Below are 8983 nucleotides of genomic sequence, written 5' to 3' on the forward strand. Positions count from 1 at the left end.
TGACCATCGAGCAATTTAGCGAGGGTGCTTGTATACCTTGTGAGGATTACTGACAGAGTTATACTCATGTTTATGCCTCTATTTTAGTGGATTTTTATCTTTGGGCTTAGCCTCCCCAAACGTAGTCAAGTGTTGTGCTGAACTAAGTTATTAATTCGTGTATCTCCACTTCATTATTGTATGGTGTGATTGGTTGTGTTTGCATGAGATTTTAATTGAATTCTAATAACCAACACCCAACACCCAACAGAACTAACACTTTTAATGAATAATCTCAAAAAATGCAAACATAAAATTAAACAGTTAATCGACAGAAGAAACAAAGGAAACATATCATTAAGAATGGCAAGATCAAGCGTATCAACATCGAATATAGCCTCAAAATAATGTTGAAAAACTTGGTTAGGAACATCAACATGGGTACTATTGTGGGTAGCGAGCTTCATCTCAAAGTTATTAGCGATGGATCCGTTCTTCATGGACTTGTGGAGCTAGAGGAGTTGGCCAACGCGAACACAATCGCAAAGGCAAAGCATATCCTCTTGGTAAGTATGGCTAATATATATCTAAAATCCTCCCACCATCATACTCCTCCCTGCGAATTAGCACTAGATCAGAGTCGACGAAGGCACAACAAGAGATCGCTAGGGAGTCATAAACAAGGTGAGCCAAGGAGGTGACAGAGGAGACAACGGCTATGATGCCGATAGCAGGAAGAAGGAGGATTACATTGGGAGTAATCGCCATTGTTGGAGTTTGGTGATATGAGACTGAAAAGAATCACAAATTATTTGAAGACTAAGTAGTCGACAAACGAAAAAGACGTGAATTCCATTATGAGATCCTAGCCATCCACTTTTTCTTATTTTTGAGTCCTAGGTTGTCTTATCTCCGCTTGTAAAAAGGAAAAGGGGGTTATAACACATACAAATATATTTATGTTACAAAAAGGAAAAAAACATACAAAAGTTTTTACTGGTAATGACACATTAAGAGAAACTTATGTTACAACAAAGAACATACAAAAGTTTTTTAGGCAGATTTCACTGGACAAGCCATTTGCTCGAAGTTTTCATCTTTAACTAAGACTACCACTTGATAAGAAACCATCTGATGGGCGAACATCGGCATTGATCAAGAATTTTATTTTATGAGAATGCATCTGATGGGTGAGCCCTCGGCACCGACCAACCGTAGAGGTAAGCAGCGTAAAGAGTAGATCCCTGCTTCGACATTATCTAGATTTAAAGCTTCCACAAGGATGATGTCCTGACGTGGTTGGAAATGAACAATTTGTAAGTAATTGGAAATGATCTTGTGAACAAATCAAGAGCAAAGTTGATAAATTTGAGTACAGTTTTCAAAGACAATGTATGTCAAAATGAATCTTACGATAATTTATTGTACTGGTTGTGGCAAAAAGAAATTATTGTGAATGATTATACAAAACATTGGTATAGTTCTTGTTATTGGATAGGAACATGGATGTTGCCTTTGGTAGCAAAATTCAGATCATGGGAAATTTATCATATCTGAAAGTCCACAATCAGTCCCTAAACTCTATCCAAATGTTCATTTTGGTCTTAAAAAGCAAAATTCACTTTAGGTTCATAGCTTAGCAGTGTGTCTCTATGATGAATTATTTTAGTTTCTACTTCAGTTGTGGTGTCACATGAGGAACAAAAAGAATATATGTTGTTCAAGGATACAAGTGAACATGTTTGTGTAGTTCAAGGACTAAAGTGAATATTTTCATGAGATTTATGACCAATTCATGAGTTCAAGGATGGCAACATTATGGTACAGTTCAAAAACCAATTCTTAACTCTCACCATTAGCATGTGCTTACCAAGAATATTTAAGCAAAATTTTCCGATAATAACTTCAAATAAAATTTAAAGTAGCTTAAAAATTTTACCAAAAACAAACAAAATTTTACTTTTTTTTTTTTGCATCAAGAAAGAGAGAATAGCGTACTCTGCTTTTAAGAAAAACTAAGTGAGCAGACTTCAAATCATCATATGCAGCAACGGATACATAGTCGAGCCCTACAACCCACAGGAGAAGAGGTTATAAGTTATCAGCATGAATAATCATGCAGATGGAAACAAATGTGCCATATGTTGGAATTGAATGTGAAATTGAATATCGATATCATCAAACCTGATATTTAGCCATTTGTGGTATTACAAAAGTATAAACTATAAAGACCAAGAACCCTAAATTTTGATTCAGAACTTTTGGTATTGTCACATGGTAAACCTGTTCCACAGTTGAATTTTGATTAATTCCACAATTTGTTGTCCCACTCTATGCTTAAAAGCCAGAGATTAAGGCAAAATTTGTCCGAGGGTTTGCACAATTTAAAAATATATATATATATACACACACATCTCTAGGCTGAAAAGAAAATACAACTTATAATTACTTATATCAGGTATTAGATTCTACTAAGGGCCACTTGACTTTATTTCTTGGAAAAATTTTAGGCGATCTTCTTCTCATGTTCATCTTTGAAAAAACCTATACCTATCATGTATTTCTTTGCATAAATCTATCCAAATCCTGTCCTTATGCAAAGTATGACAGAGAGACAGTTAATGATCCATAACAAAGCTAATGACATTAGGAATTTAGGAGTTTAGTTATATCTTGCAGTAGCTCTGCATTTAATTCATAATAGTAACAGGAAAAAATCTAGACTCAATTGCAAATAAACTGTCATATTCTACCTGATAGTCAGTGAGTGGTGAATAAGTACAAAATTTGAACTCACCAACAAGTTTAATATCAGTGTTATCTATCAGCCATTGTGCACCATCCTTCATGAACCCCACATAGGTGGAATCAAACTCCTTTTTCCACATGAGTTTCCTAAGGCATGTTAAACACAGTATAATAAGATGCTAGTCATTTTGTTCAAAGTATTCAATTATAGAGTACATGATATAGCTCAGAACCTTCACATAAAAGCATTAGGTTAATTCAATTGTTTTGCTTATACTTTAAACCTTCTAGTTAAACCCAATTATGCAGCATCATCATAAAAGGTAAAGAAAACTAGATGCAATGCTCCTTTTGACAGCAAAATATTCTAGTGAAGAGTTAAAGGTAGTATTGGTAACTAGTGACTAATGACTCAAAATACTATTCAACTGATGTCCATGTAGCAGGCATTGTGTTAATCAAGTTTGAAATAATAATATCTTTATAATGATGTAATAGAAAACATCAAGAGGTCATTTGACATGTTCAGTGCACAAAACACATGAAAAATATATGCTGCCATGTGGAGTAAAAGAAAATCTAATTTATTTAATAGTGGCATTCCAACAATTATTTGTGAAAGCTGACACTCAGCACAGACCTGTCAGTGTTTAATGTTCTGAAAAGCACTCGACGCACACCTCTTGGGATATGGAGAGATTCCATCACCTCAGCTGTTGAGTGAAATTTTGCATTAGTAAAGTCAAATGCTACAAATTATACTTCAGATCAAGCAAGCATCAGCAAGACAATTTGAAAATATCAAGACAGACAAAGTACATTAAATATCTAACAGGCTCGCAGGGGAAGGGAAGTTTTGGCATATCAGCGGGTTCCTCCTGCTTGTTGGTATGCACCAGTCCAATGGCCCATGTGTCAAATGGTATAACAATTAAAAAATGAGCAAAGATAAACATTAGATGGCATGAGATAATAGCATTTAATACTACAAATTAACAATTGAATGAATTTATGTTTTCCAAAGAAAGTATTCAGTGATTTTACAAACTTGAGGCAAGCTGTTTATTGATTTCATTGAAGCAATGATATGCGGCACATATTTCAGAAGAGTTGTCCCTCGATTTCATCAAGCTCATGAATATTGTGACTCCATAAGCCATGCAACTGAAACTTCCACTATGCTGATTCTATCAAACAAGCAATGCGAAGGAGATGTCGATTCCAATTGACAGTACCCAAGTTGAGAAAAATGTAAAGACAAACAAGCTACATATAGAACTTGTTTTATGTAGTGTCATTCAAGTAAGAGGTCATCTAGTATATTATCATAAGATGTGCTATGGAGTACACTAACATCACAGCAGAAAATTCTGTACCATCAAATTCCTAAGAAGAATATGCTGAGCAAAAGAAAATCATGTGACACACTTTTTTCTGTGCACAAAAGGCTTTGCAAACATTAAACTTTCCAATAGAGGCCTGAGCAGTAGCTGTTACCAGTTATGTTCTTGTCCCTAGGAACATCCACTACCAATGCAGGACCTGTTAGCATCACCAGTAAATATTTGAAATATATCAGTATAAGGATTGATACTCATCATTCAGAAAAGCTAACATAATAGACAAAAAAATTGGTCGCTAGAATTTAGCATCTAATTATCAATAACAAAACAAACTATGTATTAACTATTAAATTGATCATGTACATATGCTGGTGCAAAAACATGATAGAACCCCAAGGTTACATTGCCCAAAGGCAGCAGAATATGCATCATCTTCATTTTCTTAACAAAGGATTTGTTTCATGCTGGTATTACATCGACTAAAGTAAAAAGTGAACAATTTACAGCCAACTGTTCCAGCCACAAAGTTGAGTCAAATAACATAACGACCAAGCATCATTCCCAGTGAAGAAATCCAGTTTTATAATTAGCTTCAGCCAGTGCCAATTTGCATCAAATGGCAATCAGTATGTCACTACCCGGATATTTCAATTGTTCACAAAGAATACGCACAATAGGAAAGAGTCCTGTAACAAGCTCAGAATTAAAGCAGCTTAAGACAGAAGGCGCATGTAACTACAAGGAACATAGATCAGATTTTCTTTTTTAATCTATTTTTATGGATGCAAGAAGTTGAGAATCAATAAACTGAACATTTTAATGAGGCGCTCAAGAAGCACCAAACCAACATAATTACATAAGCCACTTCCAAATCAAAAGTTAAGATTTTTTTAGCAAATGGATTATTACATAAAAGCATACAGCAACCTGATATGATACCTAGTGTTACCAGAACGGGATGAAATTTCACCAAAGCTCTTGATTCAGTATGGTAGTTTCGATCATAGTCAAAAAAAGTTTCAAATTTTCAATTAATCTCAACACCCATGCATCAGAATAAGCCCAATAAGAAATAAAATCACAGAATAACAATCTTAAAATAAACCAAATCAGACCAAAAAGCGCTTGGAAACACAGAGCAGCATCAATCAAAAAAGGTAATTTAAAAAAAAACGAAAAGAAAATCAATGGTTCTGAGCATGCGAAGAAGAATGAACAATAAACGAAGCACCAAACCAACTCAACCAACAAAAACATCATTTTTAGCATATACATCAATAAAAACGCAAGCAAAAAACCTCCTGTACATAATCTTTCAGTCAATAATCTCAAAACCCGAAACCTCAGTGTGCAAGAATAAAATCAAACAGCTAATAGGCACAAGACACAAAGGAAACATACCATTAAGGACGGCAAGATCAAGGGTATCAACATCGAATCCAGCCTCAAAATAGTGCTGATAAAAATGGCCAGGAGCATCGACATGGGTGCCAGTGTGAGTAGGGAACTTGAACTCGGAGAAATTGGCGATTGATCCATTCTTCAAGGACTTGCGGGAGCCAGAGGAATTGGCCTATTCCATCATCGGACTCAAAAGCAGGCATATCCTCGTGGTAAGCATGAGTAATGTCGAGAATCCTCCCGCCATCGTACTCCTCCCTGCGAATCGGCAAGAGATCGGCGTCGGCGAAGGTGGAGCAAGAGGTCGCCGGTGATTCATAGGCAGGGTGAGCCGAGGATGCGGCGGAGGATACGGCGGCGATGGCGGCGACGGCGGCGAGGAGGAGGATGGGATTGGGAGTGGCCGCCATTGTTAAGAGCTTTGTAGTGATACGAGAGAATGAAAAGAATCGCGAATTATTTGAAGATGAGAAGTTGACAAAAGAAAAGGACGTGAATTTCATGATGAGATCCTGGCCGTCCATTTTATTCTCTTATTTAAATTTTATTTATTGGAAAATTAATTAATTATATTATATTATGATTTTTTTTAATGAAAATTGAAAATTATCCTCGTTTTCGATTTTGAGGTCTTGGTTTTTAGAATTTTATTTTTATTTTTTTTAAGATGGATATTTTATTGGGATTTGGGGGACATTATTTAATTTAATGAAGTTAATGATGAAATTTCAGGAATAAGGCCAAATTAATTTTTTGGAAAATATTTTAATGATAAAAAATATATTAAAATTTAATGAAATTCAAAATGTAAAAAAATAGCGTTTAGAATGTGGCAAACTTGGATTTATTTATTTGTTTGTTTTGTTATGCTTGTATCTATTTTAAAAAAAGAATACACTTTAGATAAAGTGAAATTTGTGAAGATGAGTTATTTAATAAATAAAATAAAATATCATGAGAAAAGTGTTATATTTTAATATTTTTTTGAAAAAAGATTACAAGCTTATTGGTAACTATATGAATTATAGTGTTCTTATTTCACCTAAAATTGCCCTCTGTTGAAAATACAACTGGTTACTGCTGGTTATGATTTAAAATATTTTTTTTAATAGAATAAATTATTTTAGGATAATTGTTTGGATGATTTTACCTTTAATCTTTATCACTGTGGACTATTATTATACCACCCGAACATGCAAGGATTGTTCAAAGGAAAGTTTAAAAAAAAAAATAAAATTAAAAACAAACATCAACATATATAATTAAATCAATAAAATTGCAATTTGGGTAATTAATATGGGCCAAAAAGATAAGCACCTTAGAAATAATTAAGACTTTCATAATTGAGTTTTTCCATAAGTGTTGTTTGATTAAATATATTCCATGGGGTGTCTTGGTCAATTAAAGATATTTCTATCTTCATCATATATATATATATATATATATATATATATTTGACAACAGGGGATAGGAGCCTCTCACTTTAAGATTTGTCAAGGGACAAACATGCTAAAAGGTGCATTAATTATGATGGATTATCGATTTTCTAAAGGCTTATTAACTCATCCAAGCTTCATATAGAACAATGAAAGTCCGAAGGATATGACTTGATATAATTATACTGAACTAATAAATCCCCTTATCATGCAACCCAAGGGATATGACTCTTTTTATATGAAACTCACCGGAACCTATTTGAATAGTACTATGAAATATAGTACTTGGGCCCGAGAACGATAGTCATCAAGATTGTAAAATAGCACCATGGAGAAGAGGTTTTAAATCCGTTTGCCCAAGTATTATCAAAAGCCTTTACCATTAGAGAGTAAACAAGTGTTGACCATCAATTTTTTTATTAAATAGAATTTAACCAGAAGACCTTGAATTATTATAAATTTATTAGACTTATAATACCCATGTCAGAACTTGGACTCTGGGGCAATCGCAAATTATTAAAAAGTGAAAAAAAGGCTATAGAGACATATCATATTTGTGTATTATATTATACCTATTGATTTATAATTATCATCCATGGCTTGACTTATTGCACATTATTATTAGGTTTATTATGCAAAAGCTCGTATGGTCATCCTATTAGAAGAATTTAGAAGTGGATAAATGTTAGGTTTTTGAGAAAAAAAAAAATGGTCAAAAATGAAGAAAACATAGAGAAATTTCTCAAAAGGAATCAAACTTAATTCACAGTAAGAGTACAATGTTTAAATAAAATATAAAGCAACAAACCTTTTAAGGAGAAAGAGAAATTACAAAAGTTTGCAAATATACTCCAAGATATTTGTTAATTAGGGTGATATGGAAGATACACATAATAATCTCCACCGTGGCTCGAAACCTCTCCTTAAAACATAAAAGCAAACTAACTAGAAACCAAAATCAACTCTACACAATAACTAAACTTCATTATCAATAAAGGCTTTATAAGCATATCAAGTGGACTGTTAGAAGTCCATTTTATTGTTCACACGAAGATATTGCCTCCTTGTTGTTTGAAGGCTCACCAAACTCCATCTCTTCGGCCACAATAAAACAATAAGCAATATCTAGATATCCATATCTCCTAAGCGGTTAAATTTCTCTTCTAGATCAATCTTTTACCAAAATATATGATTGTTGCTCTTTTGAGCCATTTTCCTCTGACAACATTGGAATCACCTCCAACATGAGTGTCATCATCACACTCCAAATTAGGCCAAACAACTTGGCTTTGTTGGTTTGGAATTTTGAACTCCATTTTCTTCATGGTTGTCACAACTTCCTTAGTAGTCTACTTAGCTACTTGCTCCTTTGCACGTAACATAGCTAACTCAACAAATGTCACATCTCTTAAAATAAGAAATTTAGCTCCTTTCAAATCTTGACATCATAATTGATACCCTTTCATACCAAATGCATAGTTGAGAAAAAAAAGTTCTTTGCCCTAGGTTCGAGCATCCAAACACCCACAATATCCCTAGTTTACCCAACCATACTTTTTTGAGTGTATTGTACTCAATGGATGTGTTAGGAGCAATGTAGTTAGGCATTGATCAGCCCGCTCGGTTTAATCAGAAAAATCAGGAACCGACTATGAGGCTCGTTTGGTTGCGCCCCATAACCCAAAATAGATATAAACTAGCTATGAAATGTGTGACCTAGCTAGGTGAAACAGGTCAAAATGAAGCATTGAGATTGACAATATTCAATTTATCGGTGTAGCGTTTCATTAATCAAAATATTGTAGCTTCAATGCTTTACCTATCCACCATAGTAACTCAATTCAAGGCTACCAAGCTTCATGCCAAAGCTCATCCAACATAAGGGATTAGAGAATTAGACTCGCAAGGCTACCAAGCATCATGTCGAAGTTTATCCGTAGCACCACACTAAAGCTCATCAAAGATCGGAGTATCTTTCACTTCATCCTTATTACTTTTCAATTTTAAAATTGTTAGAATCTTTTATGTTGTACAAGAGTAACTTGAACTTTGATGTTATAAGGGTATGTTTGGTTG

The 8983-nt window shown here is 34.0% G+C and overlaps 1 pseudogene; it reads right to left on the reverse strand.

Moving 5' to 3' along the window:
* Window positions 1-913: 913 nt before the first annotated feature.
* LOC120269374 lies at window positions 914-5920 on the reverse strand (annotated as a pseudogene).
* Between the last annotated feature and the right edge of the window lie 3063 nt (window positions 5921-8983).

The sequence above is a fragment of the Dioscorea cayenensis genome, chromosome 9 (genome assembly GCF_009730915.1).
Source record: "Dioscorea cayenensis subsp. rotundata cultivar TDr96_F1 chromosome 9, TDr96_F1_v2_PseudoChromosome.rev07_lg8_w22 25.fasta, whole genome shotgun sequence".
In the NCBI taxonomy this organism is placed as follows: Eukaryota; Viridiplantae; Streptophyta; class Magnoliopsida; order Dioscoreales; family Dioscoreaceae; genus Dioscorea; species Dioscorea cayenensis.